General features: G+C 42.3%; 1 protein-coding gene across 1 annotated transcript in view; it reads right to left on the reverse strand.

Moving 5' to 3' along the window:
• LOC149152803 (protein CHROMATIN REMODELING 35-like) overlaps positions 1-27,749 on the reverse strand; it is a 381,887-nt gene that overhangs the window by 352,848 nt on the left and 1,290 nt on the right. The gene's annotated exons all lie outside the window — the stretch shown is intronic.

Consider the following 27,749-nt stretch of genomic DNA (forward strand, 5'->3'; position numbering starts at 1 on the left):
CATCAACAGTAATTGAAGATAGAACAATAAATGCAATGACAAAGGAGAAAATCAACACATCAACAAGAGACACCAGGTTTGGTCAAAGACCAGGGATAAAAACCCACAAGGGGGAAAACCCTTTGAAATTCTTCTTCTATTAAATTGTCATAAAATGTTCAACAGAGAGTACAATGAGCCCAATACAATATCAATCAACAAAACAACCCAATAACATTCAGAAATAAGTTTCCAGCATCATAATATATTAGAGACAACTTTTCATGTTTGTGGTCAACTGTGGTCAATTGCGGTCAACTTCGGGAATGGTCAATTTCAGTCAAACTTCCTAGTCGCATGCATGAGGAGATGTGCGAGCGAATGGAGGCTTCCAGTCGCACCCTTGATTCCTGCAAGCCAGTGACTGTGGTCAAATTTTCCCTGTGACATGCCTACAACTGTAATCCAAAAACCCTAAAACAGATGCGAGCCTCGAACCCTGTAATTTCAAACTTTTACGAACTTTTGTTGTCATCCTTGCCTCAGACCTGTGCAAGCCAAGAAGAGAAGAATAATATGCTTGGTATGTCCAAATGAGCTTGAGGTCACTTGTATTTATAAACTTCCACGGGTGACCAATTTGCTTGAGGGTTGACCTGTCCAAATGTGCATATGTGGGCTTTTCTTCATAGGTACACTTTCCCTTGTCCAAATTTGATAATCTTTAGGTCGATTTTGGTCCTCTCAATAAGAGGAATTCAATGAAATAATCATCTCCATCCAATGAGTTGTCCAAAGTGAAATTTGACCGTAGTTGGATAATTTAACACTCCCTCTCAACTAGGGAGAATTCCACCTGCCAATATCTGACCATCGATCAATATGCATATCCTGTCGTCATATCATGTCCCATCTCTACTCAACTCTATCTGCTGAAACATCCTCGAATCTAAAGAAGAAGAATCATCGAGGAGCTAATGCTACCACTCTCTACATTGTCGAAGAGAATATCTCAATACACAACCACAGCGGGGAGTAGATCTCAACCCGGAATCTCATGGGGGAGCTAAATATCTTCGACCCCATATTGAGCAATAGGTGATATAGGGGAGCACATCTCAACCCATCCTATTTCCTACCGATCTTCCCAACAATGATCCTCAAGATTCATGTGATAGAACACCTACATCATAATCTGAGCTTGGGCGAGATACCCGACTTACCAAAAGGTAAGGATCACACGCCCCCAAGCCTCCTCAACCCATTGGCCAGACGAGGAGGGGAAGTCCCAACAAGCCTGGCTTGTGGGTATGATTCCAACTGGGGTATACTCTACAAAGACCAAAATAAGGGAGAAACATCTCCAAACCTGTGGGTAACAAATAGGGATGATACCCTATTTCCCATGTTACCCGCCATTTTGTGGTTGATATCCCTAGGAGAAAAAAGTTCTCCAAGATGGTCCTCAGCCAACAACCCCTTGCAGCCACCAACTAGCTCATTGTGCCATTTCTCCGCCACTTGAGCCAGCCATGTGGTCCCTCGCCCATCTATCATAATCGTATGTTTGAAGGTGGTCCTCCCAAACCTAAAGGCATGCCTCGTCATTTGGTAATTGAGTAGTGGAGTTTACTTATCATGGAAACTTTTGGGCATGAATTGAGGGGGGGGGGGGGGCGATTCGGCGGAAAGAGTAGGCTAGGTATGTGTTCCTCTCCCCTAGACCTCTTTTGGATGTTACCCTTGGACCTTAGTCCCATGGGATCTCTTTTACTGACCTTTGGGTTCTAGGGATGGTACTTCATGGGAAACCCTGATTTTGGTTGCGTGGTCCCGCTCCCTCATCCACATATATAACTCCCCCTCCATTCATTATAACCCCATTTCATCATTCTTCCCACTTGGGTCCACATTCCTTCATTGGGTCCACATAGGGTTAGCCTCCCCTTCCCCTTACCCACACCTTGGGTCAGGCATGGAACGATGCCCCGAAGGTTGATGCAGCTAAAAAGAAAAGTAAAAGCATAGTTGACCACAATCAACAGGAAAATGTACCACAAAATGCAAAATATGGTTAGGAAAAACACATTTAACACATGGGCAAAAGCCAATGCATGAGCTCTACCCCATTCCCATGCCCATTACCCTGGTTCCTATAGGCCCTAGATGAGCCTCCTTTATCGTTCAGGAACCCATAATTGTCCCAACCCCTGGTGGGAAATGAACCACCCCACCTCCAAAAGGGTATCCACTACTGTACTTTACACATCATGCTCTTGTTCCTTGAGCACTGAGTCGTTAATAAAATAATTATCACAAAAGGCAAAAAGCATTTGAAGAAGGGTGGAAAAATCAAGGCCGAAGTAACTCATGTACCACAATTGCTCCCTACTATATATTATATACCCAAGTGTGGGCTTCCCTTTATTAGCTACCCTTGTACCCCGACATGTGGCCCAGGATTGCCCCTTTCATTCCCTATCCCATTCATCTCTTTATCACACGCCACCACCATTTGAAGGATGTACCTTGGACATACTGCCCCCTTTAAAGGTAGAAACCACCTAATAGGGTACTTGGTTAACCCCCCTTGGAGTTTGGAGAAATTAGCACATGCCAAAGCCCACTATGGAAGGACATGCCATTATGAAGTTCTGACTTGTTGTCCATGGTTGGTAAGCTCTTTAACTCGATTTCTTTCAATGACTTGTTGTACTGGAAGGCAAGGGGATGCATTGGATCTTATGCGGGATCGCCAACGGTCTCCATTTTGGGTTTGGCCTCCCTATATGAGGTCCTAACCCTCCCGAGGGCTACAATAGCACATGTAGGGTGTGTGTAAAGAGCCATGGGCCTCCACATCAGTAGACAACACTCCATGGATCCCCAGAGACGCTCAGAGATTGCTAGAGATCCACCTTTTGGACGAGGAGGATGCACCTAGTTCACCATGCCCAGCCGGTCCCATAGTTGTACCATGCACTTGGGATTTCGCAATACTAGGGCTAATTTACTGCATCCATTTATGCAAAGTTGTGGAAATTTGGTTTCTAGATAGTGATGCTTCATGTATGGGCCATGTATTATGAATGAATGTTCCTACAAATGCTTCTTCATTGAAATTCATTTTGATAAGCCATTAATTTTGAAAAACGAAGTATAAAGTTCTTGAAGTTACTGCCCTAACGTTATGCGAAGTTGTCTTTGAGGCCTCCTTGACATAGAAAATTCAATGTCCATAGTCATAATTACTCTTGACTCCAAATCTCCCCAAAGGATTAGGCATTGGTCCACCATAAGGTGATCACCTTAAACCTATTTTCCTTCTCCCCTCTCCTCTTCTCTAGGTCTAGTCCTCTAGGTCATCATTTACCTTACAAACCACCCACTGAAAAAATTCAATCTCTTGCAATCCTCTGCGTTGGAGTTTCCCCTAGGCTCCCTCCAATTTTGAAGAAATTCCGACAGTGGTATTGTGAGATACCTCAAGCCCTAGCCTCAAGATCAATCTTTCCCTTGGTTTCCTTAGGCAAAAGACCTCATTGGGATCCTCATATTGTCTTGCACTAAAATTTCTTCTTTTGATCCCCTTCTCCCTTCGGAATAGGTCAAGCATATCCTTGGTTGCTAAACCCCATCCCCTTGATGTAACCCCGGTTCAACTTGGTCTCGTGTGGTCCCATACACTATTAAGGATAATCCTTCAAGGATCACTTGGAATCCAAACTTTCACAAGAATTTTATGGCCTAGGGACCTCCATTATAAGATACATACCCTAAACCTAAACCTTAAAATTCACTTTAAGCCCTTCCTTGAGAGCCTACAACCTTGCCTTCCAAAGCAAGCACGCTGCATATTTGAGCCTCTCTTGTGAATAGGCTTCTAGGATCACCCCTCACCCTATCATTGGTCCATCGATTTCGTGATCCTTATCATAATGGGTCTCCTCCCATCGATGAAAGTCTGTAAAGAGCAGGGAACCTTAGCCAAGGTGACAGTGGGCTATTGCTCCATTGTTTCCCTTAGCCTAATGGTAGTCCTTCAAGGATCCACTTTTAGGACCCCTACTAGTTTGAGCAGTAACATTTTTGGCGTTGTTGTCAGGGACACGAGACGTGTGTTTTGTTCCCCATACGACATATTGACATATCATTATTGGTGACTCCATTGGAAGAACGAAGCCCTAGTTTTTCATTGAACTTTAAGGTTGATGCTTGTAGGGTGAAGTAAGCATTTTTTCTAGGCATCTTTAAATTCACCCTGGCGACTCCTACAAAATTTACATGTATACCCGAAGTAGGGTGTCTTTATTTGATGATTTTCCCGCTTTGGACATCACTAGCATCCTTGGGCACCCTAATCATGTCACAGGAACGATGGTACGTGGGGTGCTCATGTTTGATGGTGATCCACTCTCCGCAATTAACCATGTAGAAAGATTTAATGCACATACTTTGAAAGAGAAAGCGGTTTGGATGTCCTCATGTTGTTGTTCATGAGATCTCTCTATGATCATAACTCATGGTTGCATAATCACGAACCTAGGAGCATCTCATCTATTGAACAATTCGTCGATGGATTTCTTAGAAATTTTCAAGTAAACCCAACATTAAGCATCCAAGAGGATCCTTTCATCGAGCATCATCAAGACATTGAGAATCTAATTAATGAGCAGGAAGACGAGTCCTCCTTGGGTCCACATGATGAAAAGGATGATTTTGAGGACACGTGTTTGGAAGAATGAGCCTATCGAAAGTGAAGTTGAGACTAACCTTACCTTTCTCAAGGATAGTACTCCCGATGATTCTCCTTTTGAGAACCTCGAGGAAGGTGATCCCATTAGCCCCTAAGATGATGACATTGGAGATTATTTCCATATTGAAAAAGAGAAATGGGAAATTGTTGGTCCTCAATTTCACTGTGTTGCCATTTATGACACCAACAAGGAGGATGAGGTTGAGAGCAGTCCTCCCTTTCTCTCGGGCATTATTTATGAGGACATATCCATCGATACCCTTGGGAAGGAGAATTATTATTTTCCCTCGCATGAAGATGGGCAGTTGGAAGTATCTGATTCTCCTTTTAGGGAAAACCAAAAATTTTATGCCAATAGTAAGGAAATCAATAAGGCTCCTACCTATCCTCCTCATGATTCTATATTCAAATCACCTGAGCCTTTAGATGATGATTTTGGGGAAGAGAAACCTATTGGATATACACTCCACCTTTTCCTTTGCCTTCTTCTCTTGTTCATCATTTTGAGAGTGATTTCGACACTTATTCTCATATGATCTCAAGTGACCTTGATCACTTTCCCCTTTCTTCTACATGAGTAATCATATAGGCCAGCATATTTATATTGATTTGATGATAATGTTGGTTGCATTGCGTTTATGATTACACTTAGTATTAGTTTTGTACCATATGCATGTTAGGGTAGGCTGCATTGCATGCTCATTTTCATTGACATTAACATCATATGATATTCTCATGCTAGAATAATTGCACTTGAAAATTTATTTTCTTTATGAATCGATTTTATGGGTCTAATCCAAGCATGTGCGATCATGAGACGTCGTGAAAGCATGTTGCCCTGTGTCTTTCATCTTTGAAGTGTGCAGGAACAGGTCTACGGTGAACAAAGAGATTGCTAGTGTTCTCGCGATCTCCCGTTCAAGTAGCTTCAACCACCTTTCGAGAGATCGCGTCCTAGTTGGAGCCAGATGTTACCCACCATTTTGTGGGTGATACCCCTAGGAGAAAAAATTCTCCAAGATGGTCTTTAGCTGGCAGCCCCTTGCAACCACCAACTAACTCGTTGTGCCATTTCTTTGCCACCTGAGCTAGCCATGTGGTCCCTCGCCCATCTATCATGATCGTATGTTTGAAGGTGGGCCTCCCAAACCTAAAGGTATGCCTTGTCATTTGGTAATTGAGTATTCTAGTTTACTTATCATGGAAATTTTTGGGCATGAATTGATGCGGGGGATTCGGCGGAAAGAGTGGGCTAGGTATGTGCTCCTATCCCATAGACCTCTTTTGGTTGTTACCCTTAAACCTTAGTCCCGTGGGATATCTTTTACTAACCTTTGGGTTCTAGGGATGGTACTTTAGGCGAAACCCTGATTTTGGTTGCGTGGTCTTGCCCTCTCATCCACATATATCACTCCCCCTCCATTCATTATAGCCCCATTTCATCATTCTTTCCTCCTGGGTCCACATTCCTTCATTAGGTCCACATAGGGTTAGCCTCCTCTTCCCCTTACCCACACCTTGGGTCAAGCATGGAACAATGCCCCGAAGGTTGATGCAGCGAAAAAGAAAAGTAAAAGCATAATTGGCCACATTCAACAGGAAAATGTACCACAAAATGAAAAAGATGGTCGGGACAAACACATTTAGCACGTGGGCAAAAGCCAATGCATGAGCTCTACCCCATTCCCATGGCCATCACCCTGGTTCCTATAGGCCCTAGATGAGCCTCCTCTATCATTCAGGAACCCATGATTGTCCCAACCCCTGGTGGGCAATGAACCGCCCCACCTCCAAAGGGGTATCCACTACTATACTTTACACATCATGCTCTTGTTCCTTGAGCCCCAAGCAGTTAATCAAAGAAAAATCATAAAAGGCAAAAGGCATATGAACAAGGGTGGAAAAATCAAGGCCAGGGTAACTCATGTACCACAATTGCTCCCTCCTATACATTATATACCCAAGTGTGGGCTTCCCTTTATTAGCTACCCTTGTACCCCGACATGTGGCCCAGGATTGCCCCTTTCATTCCCTATCCCATTCATCTCTTTATCACATGCCACCACCATTTGAAGGATTTACCTTAGACATACTTGCCCCTTTAAAGGTAGAAACCACCTAATAGGGTACTTGGTTAACCCCCCTTGGAGCTTGGAGACCTTAGCACATGCCAAAGCCCACTATGGAAGGGCATGCCATTATGAAGTTCTGACCTATTGTCCATGGTTTGTAAGCTCTTTAACTCGATTTCTTTAAATGACTTGTTGTACTGGAAGGCAAGGGGACGCATTGGATCTTATGCGGGATTGCCAATGGTCTCCATTTTGGGTTTGATCTCCCTATATGAGGTCTTAACCCTCCCGAGGGCTACATTGGCACATGTAGGGTGTGTGTAAAGAGCCATGGATCAGTAGACAATACTCCATGGATCCCTAGAAACGCTCAGAGATTGCTAGAGATCCACCTATTGGACGAGGAAGATGCACCTGGTTCACCATGCCCAGTCGGCCCCACAGTTGTACCATGCACTTGGCAGATGACCCGGGACCTATATGATGATGTGGCATCACTTACAACATAATTCGAACACTTGCAAATGATCTACATGCATCTTCGATCTACTTGGAGACCCATGCGGTTACTTGTGTGCTCCCACACCCATTGGGAGCACCATAGATTGATTATTTGGAGAACAAGGGGCCAACCCCTTGTCCACTACTTTTGGGAGTCCTATTTCACATTATGGCACCTATGGACTTCATAAAGATGCCTAGAAGGTCCAACGACATGTACTATTGATTATTCAACCTCTTGAGAGGCTTATTCTTTTGTTTATGAGCTAGTTTGGTGGGCTTGTCACCAAAGTTGGTTATTTTACACATTATTTTATTCTAGGGGCTAATGTAGGCCTAATTAGCTAAATCAAACCCATTAGAAGTGTATGAATACAAGTGATGTGAATTCATTTTAGCATCATCATTTGGATTGGACTTGTATCTCTCTTGAGAATTTCTCTCTCCTTCTTGGATGACGAATTTTGGAGCATGGAATGAATTTTGATGTTTGGATTATTTTCTCTTGTCTTGGAGCTTCTTGATTGGCAAATTCTTGATCGTTGGATATGATCTTAATACATGTAAGTGCAATTTAATGTTATTTTCTTTTCTATTTTTGTCACATACATTGTTGCTGGGATTTCGCTATACTAGGGCTAATTTACTGCATCCATTTATGCAAAGTTGTGGAAATTCAGTTTCTAGATAGTGATGCTTCATGTATGGGCCATGTATTATGAATGAATGTTCCTACAGATGCTTCTTCATTGAAATTCATCTTGATAAGCCATCAATTTTGCAAAATGAAGTATAAAGTTCTTGAAGTTACTTTTGTTGTTGCCCTAATGTTATGCGAAGTTGTCTTTGAGGCCTCCTTGACATAGAAAATTCAATGTCCATAGTCATAATTACTCTTGACTCCAAATCTCCCCAAAGGATTAGGCACTGGTCCACCATAAGGTGATCACCTTAAACCTATTTTCCTTCTCCCCTCTCCTCTTCTCTAGGTCTAGTCCTCTAGGTCTCCTAGGGCATCATTTATCTTGCAAACACCCACTGAAAAAAATTCAATCTCTTGGCATCCTCTGCGCTGGAGTTTCTCCTAGGATCCCTCTAATTTTGAAGCAATTCCGAGGGTGGTATTGTGAGATACCTCAAACCCTAGCCTCAAGATCAATCTTGCCCTTGGTTTCCTTAGGCAAAAGACCTCATTGGGATCCTCATATTGTCTTCTATTAAAAATTATTCTTTTGATCCCTTTCTCCCTCCAGAATAGGTCAAGCATATCCTTGGTTGCTAAACCTTATCCCCTTGACCTAACCCCGGGTCCACTTGGTCCTGTGTGGTCCCATACACTATTAAGGATAATACTTCAAGGATCACTTGGAATCCAAGCTTTCACAAGAATTTTAAGGCCTAGGGACCTCCATTATAAGATACATACCCTAAACCTAAACCTTGAAATTCACTTTAAGCCCTTCCATGAGAGCTTACAACCTTTCCTTCCAAAGCAAGCAAGCTGCATATTTGAGCATGTCATGTGAATAGGCTTCCAGGATCACCACTCACCCTATAATTGGTCCATCCATTTCGTGATCCTTATCATAACGGGTCTCCCCCCATCGGTGAAAGTCTGTAAAGAATAGGGAGCCTTAGCCGAGGTGATAGTGAGCTATTACTCCATTGTTGCCCTTAGCCTAGTGGTAGTCCTTCAAGGATCGCGTTTTAAGACCCCTGCTAGTTTGAGCGGTAACAGTCCAGAGATCCCGCAACCCCAGGAGCCCTCCATCTCAATTCCTCACCCTAGGAGCTCAAACAGGGGGGAAGAGTTGGCTCAGTGTCCTCGATCAGCGACGCCCCTTATCAAGAGGGGTCACATCCATCAGTCCAAGTTGCTCTCTAAAGACCAAGAACTTCCCTTTTGGCAAAGCCTTGGTGCAAATATCTGCGATCTGCTCATTTGTCGATATGTGATGGAGTCAACGGCTCCTCCCTGTACCATGTCTCGAATGAAGGGATATTGAATCTCTATGTGCTTAGACTTGTCATGAAATACGGGATTCTCTGCCAGACGAATTCCACTCTTGTTGTCACAATATATCACTATAGTATCCAGGACCTTCTCAAATAGCTCTCCAAAGAGATTCCTCAACCAAACTGCTTCGCAGCTAGCCATGCTACTAGCAATATACTCTTCTTCGGCAGTACTCAATGCTATGGACTTTTGCTTCCTACTCATCCAAGATATCACGGCAGATCCAAGGCTAAAACAACATCTAGACATACTCTTCCTGTCGACAACATTTCCTGCCCAATCAGCATCAATGTGTCCATGAAGTCGAACATCTCTGGAATAGTATCTCCTACCAAGTGTGATCATCCCTACAAATATCTCAAAATGTGTTTGGAAGTGATCCAGTGTGCATGGAAAGGCTCAGTCATGAATTGACTCAACGTGTTCACTGCATAGCATATGTCCGAACAGGTCTTCACTAGGAACATCACAGCCCCAATCAATTATCTATACTCAGATGGATTCGCCAAATCGGGTCTTGCAGCTTCTCCACATAACTTCTTGAAGTTCATTTCCATCGGTGTGCGTAGTGACTTGCATTTTGTCATTCTAAATCTTTCCAGCAACTTCACAATATTTTTCTTGTGAAAGGAAAATCTCACCAGGCCTTTGCCACACCTCAAGGCCTAGAAAGTAATGCATGAGACCAAGATCCTTCATCTCGAATTCAGAGGCTAGTTCCCTCTTACACTCGATCATCAAGGGCTCACTACCTGTTAAGAATAGATTGTCAACATATAAAACCAAAATCAACAGCATACCATGGACTACCTTAAAGTAGAGGTTGGGATCGACATTGCTTCTTGTGAATCTCAACTTCACCAAATAACTATCTATGCAGTCATACCATGCTCTGGGGGGATTGCTTCAAACCATACAATGTCTTCTTCAACCTGCAAACATGTGTTGTAAAGACCATTAACTTAAATACGGTAATAACCAGAGCAGAAATACAGTAACCAAACTGAAATACGGTAATATCCAGAACAGAAATACAGTAACCAAACTGAAATACGGTAATATCCAGAACAGAAATACAGTAACCATAAGGGATTTTGAACACCTACCTGAACTGCTACCTGCTCTGGTGTAGTTGATGACGCCGCGGTTACTCTGATCCAATTACCGGGAAACCAATTCCTCCCAGCCTGACTGAGCAGAGCCTGGCTGCTCAATCCAGTAAGCTTCTCGCAGAAGTTCACTGCCCCCGTGCCCAGAACCTCAGACCGATTAAAGCTCTTCCAATGGTCAATCTTATTCCTCTGGTTTGTACTCCTGATTTTCTGCTCCTGGTGTTCTCCTGCCCTCCACTCTCGGTTTTCCTTCTGCTCGGTGGTTTTATCAGGTTTCTTGGCGGTGGCCGCCCTTCCATCAGCAGCCCACCGCTTAATCTGCGGGTGACACCTTCCATGTCCCGCCTTCTCTATCACACTGTTATGGTCACGTATATAAGTATTTCAAATTTAATTAAAGATATCACTTTATGATTTATTAAAATATTATTAAGATTATAACTTTATATTAATTTCTTATATATATGTATACGTATTTTAAATCATTTTATTAATTAATGTAATTTATTTTTATTTAAGAGATCGATCGTTACATGTGTCTTTCGATCCTCTACTTCAAATCCCTATGTCTGCTCAACGTACACTTCTTCTTGTAACATGCCATGAAGGAATGCAGTCTTCACGTCCATCTAATGAAGGGTCCATCCTTGACTTGCGACAAGGGAAACTATCGAAAAAATGTTGTATATCAATCCACGGTGCAAATATATCATCATAATCTTTTCCCTCTTTCTCGGAGAATCCTCAAGCCATGAACCTTGTCTTGTATTTCTCAACGCTACCATCAACTCCATGATTGATCTTGAATAGCCACATTGAAGTCACCACAGACTTCCCCTTTAGTCTCGGCACAACATCCCATACATTATTCTTCATAATCGATTCATATTCTTCGACCATAGCATCTTTCCAAACTTGTTCTTCTACGACTTCTTCAAATGTGGGAGGTTCGGCTTGAATCATAGTGCTAATGGCTGCAACATATCCCTAGTACCTACATAGCTTCTTCCTTTCTCTAAATGATCTTCGAACAGGAGCTCATCTCTCATCATCTTGTAATGTGCCTTGAAGCCAAAGTGACATGTTCCTGGTGGGAGGATCACATGGAGGAGGATCTAAGGGATCCATGGGCTCCATGGGATCATCAACAATATCTATCTAAGATTCGGGCACCGAAGGACCATCTAAAATATCCAATTCATCATTCTTCTCAGGAGGAGGAGGCAAAGGAAGGTCCCTTGCTTTTCCAAGGGCGACATCTTCATTGAATGTAACATCTCTGCTAATTTCAACCTTCCTTCGACCAGGAATATATATTCTAAATTCTTTAGAATTTTCACACTATCTAACAAACGTACCTTTTCTTCCCGAGGCTTCCAACTTGTTCCTTCTGTCCTTCGGCACATGAAAGTATCCGGGGCAGTCAAAGACACGGAGATCACCAACATCAGGCTTAACACCTGTGAATACTTCTTGGGGGGTCTTGTTGTCCAATGCTTGATTAGGTACCCTATTTTGAACATATACGACGTCATTTGTTGCTTCTCCCCAAAGGAACTTCGGCAACTTTTGATCATGGAGCATGGCACGGGCAACTTCTATAATGGACCTATTCTTTCTTTCAGCCACTCCATTTTGTTTGGGAGTATAGGGCATAATTGTTTCTTTCTTGATTCCTTCCTTCCTACAAAAATCAATGAACTCCTTTGATGTGTACTCTCCACCATTGTCGGACCTGAATATTTTGATTTTCTTCCCTATTTGATTTTCGATCAAAGTTTTGAACTCCTTGAACATTTCGAAGGCTTCATCCTTGTGCTTCAAATAATATATCCATGTCTTTCTTGAGAATTCATCAATTAAGGTGATATAGTAGAGATGGACACCAATAGAATGCACAGGCATTGGACCACATATATCGGAATGAATGAGATGGAGGATGTCATCTGTCTTGTTCTTGCTAGAGGGGAATTGTAAGGCCTCCGGGCGTGAACGCGGAGGGGCGTCGGGCGAGTCGACGTGCACGATGGACGCGCGGGCGGACAATGGGCGGGCGCGCGGGCGCACGAGCGGGCGCGGCTACACGGAAGTACGACGAACAATGTGCGACATATGAAAAATGGCTAAGGCATAGTGCAGCGATGGCGAACTTATACCTTATTGTGCGTGGAGAAAACATGTGGGCATGCCGACATGTGAGAGGGCGCACGCAAGGGTGTGTTAGACATATTTTGGGGGTCGGCTGGAGAGCCACCACCCACGCAAAGATGTGTATATATTACCAAGTGTTGAGGATCATTTGGACATCGAAGTTGATCAAGGCAACTCGCACTAGTTCAAGGAGCACAAGGAAAGTGCGCAGATTTGGAGGAGTGCGCATGAAGAGGGCGCAGTTTTGGATGTGACTTAGAGCCGGTTGTGGGTTGGGAAAGGTGTGCCCAGGGTTGTCTTTGTTGCAGTTTTGTGCCGGGATTGACAAGGGGGTCTTGGTAGCTCGGGTGAGCACCCTCCCTTCGTGCAAGGCGTGCACATGATTATTGTAAAAGGCTGATTTGCCTATATTGTAAAAGAAGCTAAGTATTGGCTTGGAGCTTGCCAAGCATTACTTGTGATGATTGTATTATTATGAAGAAAGATTGAATAATATATATTGTCGGGCAGACTTGTTCGGGAGTTGCCCCTCCCCTTTATACTGTGCAATTGTTATTGTCTTTTATAATTGTTGTGGATAATGAATGAGTATGGGTGTTCATTGGTATAAAGGATAAATGTAATTTTACTTGGTTGCGAAACACAAACTAAGTAAGGACAAGTGAATTAGGCGTAGTCCATGAATGTTAGTATTGGTGAAAAGAAAGCGTTCGGTGGTGCCGCACCTCGCTATAAGCGGTTGGAAGACTACCGCAGGTGTAGGGGCGTGACAGTTGGTATCAAAGCTCGTGTTCGGGTTGATGATGAAGTGTTGATCCCACTGCACTATCGTGACAGTTGGTATCAGAGCAGGGTTGCTCGTGAAGGTTTGAAGCTTGTGAACAGGTTCAGGTGTTGAAGCATTGAAGCCGGTATACACTTGATAGGTGAGAACAAGACTTCGGTTTGAAGCCGTAGAGCAGGGTTGCTCGTGACAGTGGAAAGGGTGCTTGCAGGTGAAGGAAACCGTTTCACACAAGTGGAACAAGGGTTGGTTCTAATTGCAGGTGACTTGGTGAAGCTGTTGGATGGTCGAAACTAGATTGCAAAGGAGGAAGAAGCTGTTAGAGATGGCAGCTGAATCTCAGGCTGGGTCTAGTCACGTTGTGAAAGATACTACTATTGGGTTCATTGAAAAGGTGTTGGAAAAGATGGAGGATATGGAGACTTCTTGGGATAAGAAGATGGACTTGTTCGCTAAAGAACAAGAGGCCAATTCGAAGATAAAGGAAGAGCTCGATGAACTCCGAACACAACACGATGAACTCCGGACACAATATGAGTACATTGATCTTATGTGTACACAACTTGAAGTAAGGGTCAAGGAGGTTGAATAAGCAAGGGATCAGGGTCTTGCAGAGATCGTGAACTTGAAGAAATCTCTTGACGAAGCCAAGGATGAGATTGCGGTGTTGAAGAAGGCCGTGAGGCATAGCTCAGGTGGAGGAGTGCCTCATGTGAAGGTCAAGGAACCAGAATCTTATGATGGTACAAGGAATGCAAAGACTCTTGGCAACTTTCTATGGGACATGGAGCAATACTTGGAACGGTTGGGTCTATCTGATGATGAGACAAAGGTCAAGGTAGCTGCTCAATTCTTAACAAAGGATGCTAAGATGTGGTGGCGAAGGAGGTTGGATCAGATTGCCAATGGCAGTGCTGATGACATTACTTCGTGGGATGACATGAAGAAGGCTTTGCAGACTCATTTCAGTCCTCAGGATGAAACATGGGAAGCAAGGACGAAGATTAAGTACATAAAGCAAACAGGGAGCCTACAATCATATCAGCGAGAGTTTGCAAGTGCAGCTCTGGAACTTCCCGACATGGCGGAGAGGGACAAGGTGTTCAACTTCATTATTGGGTTGAAGCCTTGGGCACGCAATGAAGTGAAGAGGCAGAAGATTAGGACACTTGAAGAAGCTTTTGCTGCTGTTGACAGGTTGGTGGAGCATTATGATGAGACTTCTGATGATAGGAAGAAGAAGTCCGATAAACCGAAAGATAAGGAGGATGATGCTTCGAAATCAGATGATAGTTCGAAGACGAAAAAAGCCTTGAAGTGTTGGATATGTGCTGGACCACACACGGTGAAGAATTGTCCTTCTAAACCAAAGGTGGCTGCTATTGCACAATCTGATGTGAAGAATGAAGGTGCTTTTGTGGGGATGATGCAGATACTTGGTGCTTCTGCTACTACGGAGGTGGTCTCTAGGAGAGATCCTGAGAGGAACAGATTGGAGTATGTTCGAATGAAGGTTGGAGGTGCTGATGTACTCACTATGGTGGATAGTGGGGCTTCTCACAACTTCATGGGTGAAGATACTGCGAGAAGGATTGGGCTGAAATTTGTACCGGCAAAGGCACAAATGAAGACAGTGAATTCTCCTCCTATTGAGATTCTTGGTATAGCTGAGAGGGTGGACACTACACTTGGTGAATGGACAGGGAAGGTTGACTTCACTATAGTGCGGATTGATGACTATGAAGCTGTATTGGGGATGGAATTCATGAAACAATTGGATGCTATGATTGTTCCGCATTTGAAGAAGCTCTACATTTATGATGGAAGGGAAGATGTACCCTTTGGTGTGCCAACCATTGGTGTGACAAGGCCTGATTGTAAATTGGGAGTGATGCAAATGGAGGATGAGAAGAGAATGGGAGACATGAGTAAGTGATTCTCTACTGTTGAGGCAAAGCTTACCGAGCAGTCATTAGTCATCAGGTCACTTTCAGATAGCATCTTGGACTTGTCAAGAAGGCTAGAGTTGGTTGAGGATGATGATGATGATGAGGAGGTGTATGTGAGGCCGGATGTCCAAGAGGAAGACTGGGTTGCTTATCTACAAAGGATGGAGATTGAGGATCCTGACAGATGGATTGAGTTGATTAGTGAGGGAGAGCCTTCAGGCTCCACTTCCTCTACATCTTCTTAGATGGATGAGGAAGATGGGGCTCATTGTTAGCTGCTCATGGCAGTGAGTCCCTTAAACATATGGAGCAGGTATGACTGATGGTGCAGGGATGGCTTGGCATCAAGCATCATGACATGTTGCAGATGGATGGAGTTTCCATGGACCTGAGCATGGATTATGGAGATAGATTCTTGATGAGTCAAGAATGTGGCAGGATGTTTGAGGAACAACTGATGATGGCATGAGGATATTCACTCTCATGATTTGGGCGTGACAGTTGGATTAGCTACCCAACTAGTTCATACATGGGGTCGCGAAGTGTGCAGAGATGTGTTAGCATTTTGTTGGAGTATCATGACAGAGGTTCACATGGTGACACATGATGAGGTCAACACGAGATGTTGCAGTGGAGATTGTGGCAGAGGAGTCGATGATCATGGATCGAGATGATATCTGATGGAGGACATACCGTAGAGGTGTCTACCTTGGTATGGTTATCTTGGTGATAGTTTGTCACTAAGGTGAGACATGATGGAGATGGAGTTCTACATATGTTGCAGGGATGTTTGCCTTATGTAGAGGAGTTGACATCATGGATAGTGATGATCTTGGTGGATGGCTACCGGGATGGCATGTTGTCGAGGACGACAACGATTTTAGGTGGAGGAGAATGTAAGGCCTCCGGGCGTGAACGCGGACGGGCGCCGGGCGAGTCGGCGTGCACGATGGGCGCGCGGGCGGACGACGGGCGCGCGGGTGGGCATGCGGGCGCGGGCGCACGGGCAAGCGCGGCTACACGGAAGTGCGACAATATAATGCGACGAACAATGTGCAACATATGAAAAATGGCTAAGGCATAGTGCAGCGATGGCGAACTTATACCCTATTGTGCGTGGAGCAAACATGTGGGCAGGCCAACATGTGAGAGGGCGCACGCAGGGGGGTGTTAGACATATTTTGGGGGTCGGCTGGACAGCCACCACCCACGCAAAGATGTGTATATATTACCAAGTGTTGAGGATCATTTGGACATCGAAGTTGATCAAGGCAACTCGCACTAGTTCAAGGAGCACAAGGAAAGTGCACAGATTTGGAGGAGTGCGCATAGCTCATGCGCAAGTCTTGAGGGCGCAGTTTTGGATGTGACTTAGAGCCGGTTGTGGGTTGGGCAAGGTGTGCCCAGGGTTGTCTTTGTTGCAGTTTTGTGCCGGGATTGACAAGGGGGTCTTGGTAGCTCGGGTGAGCACCCTCCCTTCGTGCAAGGCGTGCACATGATTATTGTAAAAGGCTGATTTGCCTATATTGTAAAAGAAGCTAAGTATTGGCTTGGAGCTTGCCAAGCATTACTTGAGATGATTGTATTATTATGAAGAAAGATTGAATAATATATATATTGTCGGGCAGACTTGTTCGGGAGTTGCCCCTCCCCTTTATATTGTGCAATTGTTATTGTCTTTTATAATTGCTGTGGATAATGAATGAGTATGGGTGTTCATTGGTATAAAGGATAAATGTAATTTTACTTGGTTGCGAAACACAAACTAAATAAGGACAAGTGAATTAGGCGTAGTCCATGAATGTTAGTATTGGTGAAAAGAAAGCGTTCGGTGGTGCCGCTCCTCGCTATAAGCGGTTGGAAGACTACCGCAGGTGTAGGGGCGTGACAGGAATGGTCCCCTTGTCTTCTTTCCACTGGCTCTGGACATTCACCATCATGATGGGCTTGAACCTTAGGAATCCTTGAGACCAATTTCTCCAATTTCGGAAGACCATCATAGTGTAGATGGGCAAATCTTCAGTGTTATAGCTCGCTTAGATGATTAGTATCATGGACCAATGCTAGAAGTGGTCTTCTAGTAACCCTGTAGAGTCCTTCATATCTTGATCCTAATGTGAATGTGTTAAAATTGGCAACTAGGCAAAACTCCATGTGGGTCATCTTATTTATGTCAGCTGATATTTTTCTTGGATCCCTCTCATCGAGAGGTGTCGGATTGATCTAAAGATCATCCGATTCCGATAATTATTCATGGAGTTATGAATTTATTTATGTTAATAGACAATTCGTCAAGGTCAGCCAGCAACCAAATAAACCCCACATGTGCTCAACGTTTTAGTATAAAAGGAGATGACTTGAGAGTCATTTTACACACACTTCACTCTTGATTTCTCTCCACTTGTTCTAGGTTTTAGTGGAAGAGAAATCTAAGAGAGGAAGCCCTAAAACGTAGAAGGTAAAGAAGCCCTAGTATGAAGCCCTAGACGCAATCTCTACAAGCCCTAACACAGTCCTAAGGAGGATGCCCTAACGCAGTCCTAAGAAGGAGGATCTACACAACTATGGAGAAGGTCTTAGCATCCCTAGCCGCAGTCCTAGCAATCCCTAGCCTATGATAGCTCTACGCATCCATTTGTGGAGGAAGAAAGCTCATTGGAGGATAATTCCCTGTGGTAGCCGCAACAAGAAGAGGAAGGGACAATGTGTAAAAGGAGGACTGTTTTGGGTCTATTCCAGGGGTCCGAAGTGCTAGATAAGGGGTTGAGTTCCCTTGTTGGAAGAGACGCAACCATAGGACAGTTTTGAGGGCACATTGGAAGGGTGCAGATCCATGGAAAGGCAGCCACAACCCTACACAATCTTGTTGTAGGGTGCCGCAATAAATTACAGGCAGGCCGAAGGGTAGACAAGAGCTAGGGTAGCCCAGAATTGAAGAAGCCACCCTCGGCCCCTCAAAGAAGGACAGATGCATCTCTTGGGAGTGTTTTTGGGCACAAAAAGAAAGTTGGTTAAGGACTGTTGTGTGCCCTAACCAAGCCTAGTTTGCTACAACCAAACAGACCTCGGAACAATGAGTTGTAGCATGCATCTTAGGTGCTTGGTGTGTGTGCAGCTAAGGTCTGTGGCAGGCCACAGGCCTGGTCACTCCTTAATAGGTCAACATGGAAGAGTTAGGGGCTGCCATATGCCCAAAACAGTAGCATGAGGAGGCAGCCATGTTCAAGGTATGTTTTGGGCATGATTGTTGGGTTGTTGTAGGTCAATGGGACAGCTAGGCAATGGTGCTTGTTGGAGTATAGCAAATGGGACAGCAGTATGCCAAACATGGAATGGCATTGTCACTAATAGTGGGACAGCAATATGCCACATGGGACAGCAATGGCTAGCATGGTGCAACTATGGCACATGGGACAGATGTGGCAGCATGGTGCAACAATGACACATGGGACAATAGTAGCAACATAAGGTGCAGCAGTATGATCTGTGCAGCATGGTTATGAGGTCCAGCATAGTGATGATGAATGCAGCATGGGGCAGCACGATGAGGTGCAGCATGGTGATGGAATCACCTGGGAGAATCAATTGAAGAAACTTGTCTTCAACTGAGTTCAGCTACCTCATGTATCAGCTACTTAGAGATGATCTATGCTCTTACTTAGATAAGTCAAAGTGTTGACTTCTGTTGTATATGTACTATCTCTCTCTCTGCTGAACTATTGAAGAACATATAAGAAGAATTGATCAAGGGTTTCCCCACGTTGGGGTTTGTCCTTGGCTAGTGCCACATCTTGTGTCCTCTTGTCTTGGCTTGTCTTCTGTGATCTATATTTATGTTATATCTGCAATTTACTTTAATGTTAATGTGATTGCTAATCTGGAAAATATATTTAGCTAACTGTAAAGTTGAAATAAATTACTCTAAGCATAGAACATACCTAAAATTAACAGAACGCATCCCTCATAGGTGATCCAACGGGCCAAGCAAGAACCTTTCCTTTGATGAAGGCAACCCTCAGCCCTTTGTCTTCAAAAGTGGATATTGATATCAAATTCTTCTTCAATCCTAGCACATACATCACATCATGGAGCAAAATAGATTCTCCCAAATTCAAATGAAATTTGACGGACCCAAAAACTTTAACGAGATGATTGGAGTTGTCTCCAAGAATGATTTTCAAATTTGACTCCCTCTCTATCAAATTAGAGAGAACTTCCTTATAACCAAAGAAGTGATGAGTGGCCCCATTATCAACCAACCAACTATCCCACGAATCCGAAGGAGATTGACTAGTAAGGGAAGAAATAAGAATGTATTCAGATTGATTTACAACATTGCTTTCATACCTGGAGAATTTTGACTTCTTTTGTGGACGACGATCTTCTCCATGATCACTTGGAGCATCCATTCCTCTTCTTTCATCCCTTCCATTGTGATCATTCCTTCGGTCATCTCTCCTTCTTTGATCATTGAACTTGTTATTGCTTCTAGTATTGTAGCATGGTCCATTGTTCTTCTCAAGGCCATCTTGAGCATAGTGGCCTTTCTTATGACAATTGTAGCATTCGATGTGCAAAAATTCCTTCCTTCTATTTTGATTTCGAGGAGGCTTTCTTGAATTTGATGGACCTCCTTTCCCTTTCTTCTTCTTCTTGTCATGAGTGATGAATGCAGCGAGCTCTCCTTCTTCATGCTTTTTAATCCTTCCTCTTGATATCATCCTTGATTCTTCTTGAGTGAGCTTTCCAACAATTTCATCAAATGATGGGAGGACATTGTTGTTACTTATAGTAGTAATGAAGGTTTCCCAAATAGGAGGGAGACCTCTTAGAGTCACAATTACCAATTCCCTGTCAAACACAGATTCCCCAACTCTTTGCAATTGATCTCTTAGACGAGATATCCTCATTATGTAAGATTGTACAGACTCTCCTTTGTTCATCTTTGTATCTTTGAGTTGATCTTTCAAGGAGATGATTTCAGTCAAATTGTTGACTTCATACATGCCCACTACTTTATCATACATGTCCTTAGACCTTCTCAAGTTTCCAACATATGCAAGTAAATTATCTTGTAAACCATCAGCTATTATTTGCATTGCTTTTAACTCACCTTTCTTGTGCTTGTTCTTGACAGCAACAGAAGCATTCCCTGGAGGCTTAGGCACTTTTCCTTGAATGTAGTCCAAAACATCATTGTTATCAGCTATGATCTCCAACCTGACTTTCCATGCAACAAAATTGGATGAGTCACCCAATTTCTCATTTTCTTTGAAGAAGGAATACATTTTGACTTGGCTAGATCGGCTCCTTCAACTTTCCCAAAGATGATTGCTTCAATGCGTGTCTCCTTTTAGGCTTGTCCTTCACCTTATAGCTCTAATACCATGTCAAATTTTTAGATTGTTATATGTTGTTTCAATTACTTTAGCCCAATGCAATTCTTCAATTAGAAATCTTTCCAATAACAATGAATCTTTTCAATCATCAATAGTAATTGAAGATAGAACAATAAATGCACTGACAAAAGAGACAATCTACACATCAACAAGAGACACCAGGTTTGGTCAAAGACTAGGGAAAAAAATCCACAAGGGAGGAAAACCCTTTGAAATTCTTCTTCTATTAGATTGTCATAAAATGCTCGGCAGAGAGTACAATGAGCTCAATACAGTATCATCAGCAAAGCAACCCAATAGCATTCAGAAGCAAGTTTCCAGCATCAGAATATATCAGAGACAACTTTTCCCGTCTGTGGTCAACTCCCGTCAATGGTCAATTTTAGTCAAACTTCCCGGTCACATGCATGAGGAGTTGTGCGAGCGACTAGAGGCGTCCAGTCGCACCCATCATGGCCTGCAAGCCAACAACGATGGTCGAATTTTCCCTGTGACGTGCCTGCGACTGTAATCCAAAAACTCTAAAACATATGCGAGCCTCAGAACCTGTAATTTCGAACTTTTACGAACTTTTGTTGTCATCCTTGCCTCAGACCTATGAGAGACAAGAAGAGAAGAAGAAGATGCTTGATGATGTCCAGATGAGCTTGAGGTCACTTGTATTTATCGGCTTCCATGGGTGACCAATTTGCTTTAGAGCCGACCTATCCAAATGTGCATGTGTGCTTTTCTTCATAAGTACACTTTCCCTTGTCAAATTCGATGATCTTTAGGTCAATTTTGGTCCTCTCGAAAAGAAGAATTCAATGCAATCATCATCTCCATCAAATGAGTTGTCCAAAGTGGAATTTGACCGTAGTTGCATAATTTAACAGTAGTCCCTATGGAAATGTGAAGATGAAGGACAAGTTGACGACCAACAAGTCTAGGAGACACGATTGAATGGCCTAGCAACTTGGTTAAATTTAGCAAGACTTATGGAGTCAAAGATTAGATTAGATTTAAACATGAGACCAGTGCCTTACGGAGTCAACTTCTTGCTTATTAGCAATTTGAAACCAAGTAACCGGATGAACAATCGTTGCTTGGATGCTTGACTATCCTAGATGAAGTGCAAATCCTACAAGCTTGGCGAAATGCAGAATCTTGGTTTATTTTAAGTTAGACGCCTATTCTAAGTGTAACCTTCCTCTTAACTATTTTGGAACTAGTCTCTAGAGTAGGTTGTGGGATAGAAGCCAATGGAAAGCAAGCAAAGGCTTGATTAACGATACCTCCCGCTGTGTTCTAACCACCTGATGCCTCAGGCGCTGCAGAGACTGTGGCTCTGACAAATGCAACGTCGTCGTGTTAACCACTAAAGAGGTGCTAAGCCCCTCAAGTTAAAATGAGAAAGGTGGTCCTATTCTCTATCAACCAAGCTAATGCTTGAAGGTAAATTATTAATGCAAGAGGTTATCCCTAGCATGCAAATGCAAAAGATGAATGCTATTAAGGTTAAGAGTAGTGGGTAATAGGGCCCAAGTCCATTAGAGGAGCATTATGACACCCTACAGGTGAAGGCTTGAGAGCCATGGGACTCCTATCACTTGCAGAACATCATTCCATTCCATGGGAACCTACAGCACCCCCAGTAGTCTGCACTTTGCCCCACATTATTCATGAGATGATGCACTTGGACAAGCTTGCCCCAGCTGGCTTAATGATGTACACATGGTTTGCAGTTAATTCGAGGCCCAGATGAGGTTTGTCTCACCCCCTAAGACATGGGAGGGATAGAACCATCCTCAAAACCCTCAACGTTGAAGCGAAATCAAGCTATTTTATCACTGAGAGACCCATGAGACCTATTTTGTGCCCTAAACACAAAACTGGGGTCCACAAGATGATTTGCATGGAAATCTAGGGGCTAACCCCTAGATCATGATTTTCGGAGCCCTCTACACTCACTTTGGCACCAGAGGAGCCCAACGCATGCCATATAAGGGCCTACACATGCATGACATTAGCATTCCGGCCTCTTTGTGGGCTAACTGTTATGTTTTTGCATTGGCTACTAGGTCGACATGTGACCTAGAGTGATTTTTCAAATTACTTTATGACTTAGGAGGGGCTTCTTGCTCTAATTCGATTTAGTAGGACTCATATATTTTTTTATCATTTCATTGTGATAAAAGATCATCACACTTGGAAATTTTGGACCTCTTAGAGCAACTCACGTTTGTTTCTTTGCGGCTATTAGAGATTCTTGGAATGCATTTTGATGTGTGGAAGTTAAATTTGGATTGTTTTTGGAGTTATTCTTTGGAAAATGGATGGATATATTGCATTTTATCTTGTAAGTGCTCTTTGTTGAATATTATCATTTTGAATGTCTAATGTATGGAACTATTGCTTCTAGATTATGCTAGTTTGTGCCCTAATTTGTTGAAAATAAATTTTGAAGGCTATCTAGATGAATGTTGCATATGTTACTCATGCATAACATGTAATGAATGTTCCTACTGGTGAACCTTTTTAAATCTCTCCCAAGAAACTCCATTTATAATTGAGTGGGTAAATGTTGGAATCTTGATACCTATGGCATCAAATTTCGGCCTCCTTAGAAACAAATTTGGTTTATCTTGAGCATCCTTGACTCCATATACCCAAAGAACAAGGAACTAGTCCAAGTCTTTGGTGATATACCTTAAATTTTCTCCATAAATTTATCTTCTTAAATTCAGTCCTTTTAAGGCTAGGGAGAAAATCTAGGGCTTGGACCGAAATTTTAGGGCCGGGGGGCTTTTTGGTAACTTGAGAACCTAAACATCAAGAGATATTTCTAGGCTACCTAACCTATTGATTTGGTGGACATTCACTCAGATTTCATCCACAAAATCTCTTTCCCTAAAAGGGAAACCCTAGTTTCCTCTCCCTCAATTTGAGGACTTTCTTGAGGGTTTCCTAAGCCTTGGAATAACTTATTATAATTGTAAGAAACCCTTTCTCTTTAGTCTTGACCTTGCAAACAATTATTTTCATTGAAAATCTCAAAACCCTAGGTCTTGAGCCTTGTTTTCTAGGGCTTTTATATGAAGTGTTTTGCTTCTTTGAAGCCTAGAACCATTTTTGAGCCTCTCTCTTGAATGAGCTCTTGATTTATCACTTCATACCTTATATCTTGCATATCTATTTTAAGTGATCTCCCTCCTACTAGGACTCCTCCCATCGGTGAAATTCCGTAAAGAGCAAGGGGTTTTCGCTGAGGTGACATTAGGCCTCTACCCCATTGTTAGCACTTTGTCTAGCTTTTGTCTTGTAGGGTTTCCCTCTCCAAGGCCTGCTAGATTTTGTGGTAACAGGGTCCACCCCCTTGGGCTTCATTAGGAGTAAGCCTCGACAAATGAGTTGAGAATTGAGTGACAGTCTTAACTCGAGACTTGCCACCAAGGCCACACTGAGTGGAGTTAAAGATTTTCTCTACAATAATCTCAAGTGTGGGTAAAGGCAACAACATTGAACACAATCCTTTGTTTGAAGTGAAATTGGATTCTATTACCTTTCATATCATATGAGGTCTTGAACTCATGATTTTCATCACACCACTTATGATTTTTATCACAACTCGATGGTATTTGTGATTTTCATCACACTTGTCAAAGGATCGTCGGATGATATTGATGGAGTGTTGGATGGACACAAGCGCATTAAGGTTAGTGTGGTGATCTAGAATTAATCATCATATATCTATTTCAGGTTTTTCTACGTAGAAAAATTGGAGTTGTTGGATTGTAGGGCCCATTTTAGGGACAAGTCCCACTTTGCATATCTAGGGTCTAGAACCTTTCAAAGCTTGTTTGAGGCCTTAACTACTCATTTTGAGGTCAAATTTTTTGCAAGCATGGCTCTCACCTTGTTGACACTATTCTAGACTTCCAAAATTTTCCAACGACACACAAAGCAACTCAATCACATTTTTGTATGTGAAAGTTGTGCCCCCCACAAGTTAACCTATCTTGTTGACCACCATAGTATCAAGTGGATCCCATGTCAACTTTCATTACTTTCACATGTTGAGCTAATCACGTGTGTACCTTCAAGAATATTCTAGAGGATCCAAAACCCTAACACTAAGTGGGGGTTAGGGCATGCAAAAACCCTACCCCTAACCCCAAAAGGCTAACAAGCCATGTTAGACACTGGACCACTAGGAAAGGTAGGGGTTACATTCTTATTGTATTTGGCATATTTTCATAGGAGTGCATAGCATTGAGAGTAGGATATGGAACCATAACAGAGGAAGAAGATATTGTAGCAGCTATATTGGCTACAATGTCCACAATTTCTTTGTATTTGTTTTTTATATTGAGAAGAAAAGAGAAAAGCATAGGCCTCACCTTCTAGCTGGGTTTTTCTCGTATTGGATTTTCCCAAGGTACATCTTGTGTTCATTGTGAGGATGGTGTGTTCTTGCTTTTCTCTTTCATTTCAGTTTCAACTTATTTTAGTAAATTTTGTGTTAAAACTAATAACAATAAGCTGCAATCTTCAGTAAAATACTACATAGTAAAAGATTGTAGAATATTACAGAATCCGTTGTGCCAAATAGTTCCAATAAAATAATAGCCACTGCAGTTTAGTAGTTTACAGATCATGAACACACTTTCCTTAACATTTCCCAATATTGTCAACCTTCCTTGTGTTCGGTGCTGAGGTAACTAGAGGATAGTTGTTCTTCTGGAATCTGTACATGTGCTTTAGCACATCAAGAGTTGTTTCAGTGGTTTTGTTCGGTGTGCTTTGGCTTGGTTGTGGAGGCCCTAGATCACATAGTTATTTGCAGCAGTATAGTGTTTTCATTGATATCTTTTCGCATCACTTTGATGGAGCACTCCACCTTTGCATGGTTTCCTATGATGATTTATCCTTCACATTGGCTAGACATTGGCGATGCTTGGTGACTCTTGTTTCTTGTGGAGGAACACCCTAGAACTTTTGGGTGTATTTTGCATTTGCGTAGCACATGGACATTATTGGCATATAGTTCCAGCAAAGTGATCCACATTTGCACTCATTTTAAGCATTATAAGGTGATTTTAGCCCTCTCAACAGCTATATACTAAATGGTTTATCTTGATTGGAGCAATGTTACATTTATCATCTCGGCAAATTTAACACCAAGGGTCCGCAATATAGAATGAGAACATAAGGACACAAAAGTGCTCATAAGTGAAAAACAGAAGAGACAGTAAAAAGAAAACAGAATCTAGAAGGCACTACTAATGCCTTTAAATCCTTATTTGATAATACCAGTAAATTGTGAACTAGTCATTTTACCTTGCAGAAATGTTATTTAAAAGCAACTCTCCGTGACATATTACACAAGGTCCAATAATTTCTGATTTATAGGCTCCCAGTAGACATCACAAGAAAGCCACTGAAATCAGCTCACATCCATCTTATTTTTTAAATAAGGAGGAGAAACAGAACTGTTAGTTACAAATTGGCTACTTATCTGTCATCCATCCAATTTCTCACTAATAATATTATAATTTACCAACTTTTCAATACACAGGTGAGGGCAATATATATACATCCATGGAAAGGGGCATTAATTCATTTTTTTTCCTCGCTGATGCATATTTCCAGCAGTTATTTGACTGGGAATTCAGTCATAAGCAAACTGGTACAACCTTGGAAAATTTACAGCAGTTATTGGAGTGGAACTGAAGTCTTGAGAAAGCAGCTACAACCTTTGAAAATGGTATTAATTAAGTTCTTCTTGCTAATACATATCCGTGACAATCTTGAACTGGAATTTCAGTTGATCTGCCATAATTGCCAGTTGTTATACGTCCACTACTCTTTGTTGCTTCTCTTTCTAGCTGTTATCCATAAGTGTTCTTAATAGACAGATGAAACTAGTGAAGAAATATGGTGTTAATTCAACCTACATCAGAGATTGTTGACCGGATGTATCAATCCAAGAGATTTAAAACCTAATTTTCATGCTGCTCTGGGATGGGGCAATAGCTGCCTCTGCAGAGACTTGGCATGTTCAACCTATTCATAAGTTTAAGGGCTAAAAGAAAATAGCTTTTGAGGAGGTAAAATTCTCTTTCATTGATACAACCACCAGTCACCCAGGTCTGATGGTATTTTACACTCCACATGCATAACCACCAACCACAGTTCCACTTTTAGTAAAATACCTGGTCACTCCAGATATCTGTAGCCATAGTAGCTTACTTCCAAATATCCATTCCTCCAAAACTTTAGTCTTTCATCAGATGTCAAACGGCTGTATTCAACTCAGCAACAAATGAGAAGATGCCCACTGTCAACCTAACGCCCATAATGGAAGCATTCAATTAAGCAACAAATCAGAATGAGTCAACCTAGCACCCATAATGGCAGAGCATTCAACTAAGCAATGAATGGGAATGTGTCAACCTAATGGCCATAAATAACCCACTTCCATCTTTTGGTTGCTTGTTTTGGCCAACAAACTGAATATGTATCTTCAGAACGATTAAATCCCTCTGTTATATTTTGGTTTGCTTCCCTCAAACAAGGTATGTTACAGTAAATTCCTGTTGACAGCCTAAACTGAATATCTTCTCATTTCAAATTCTGATTGAATTTATTGACAATTCTTAATGCTATTAAAATTTTCTAGACAATGCTAACTGGTATTATAATTTTGCTTTAAAAAAAATTAAGTATTTTATCTTCATCAACTGCTGCAATGCCTCTGGGAATTCACTTGAATATTTATGGGCTAATGCTGATGAATCCCATAACCTATTATCAAAGAAGCAAGAATATATGCCTTGTATTCTAGTTTCTATTCTTCATCACGGTATCATCTCAGTGGGCTACCCCACACAAGCTAAGCTGATCCTACTTAGCAGTATAATACATTACTTACATACCCTCTCATGTAATTTAAAAAGATAAATATCATGAAATGCAGCAAAAGCATTCCAGTGCAGTCATCCTAAAGTAGTTGCTATCAGGAATAGGCCTCGAAGAAATACTATCATA

This window comes from Pinus tabuliformis, chromosome 9 (assembly GCF_031772625.1).
Source record: "Pinus tabuliformis cultivar Carrire ecotype Pingquan chromosome 9, CPIR1, whole genome shotgun sequence".
NCBI classification, from domain to species: Eukaryota; Viridiplantae; Streptophyta; class Pinopsida; order Pinales; family Pinaceae; genus Pinus; species Pinus tabuliformis.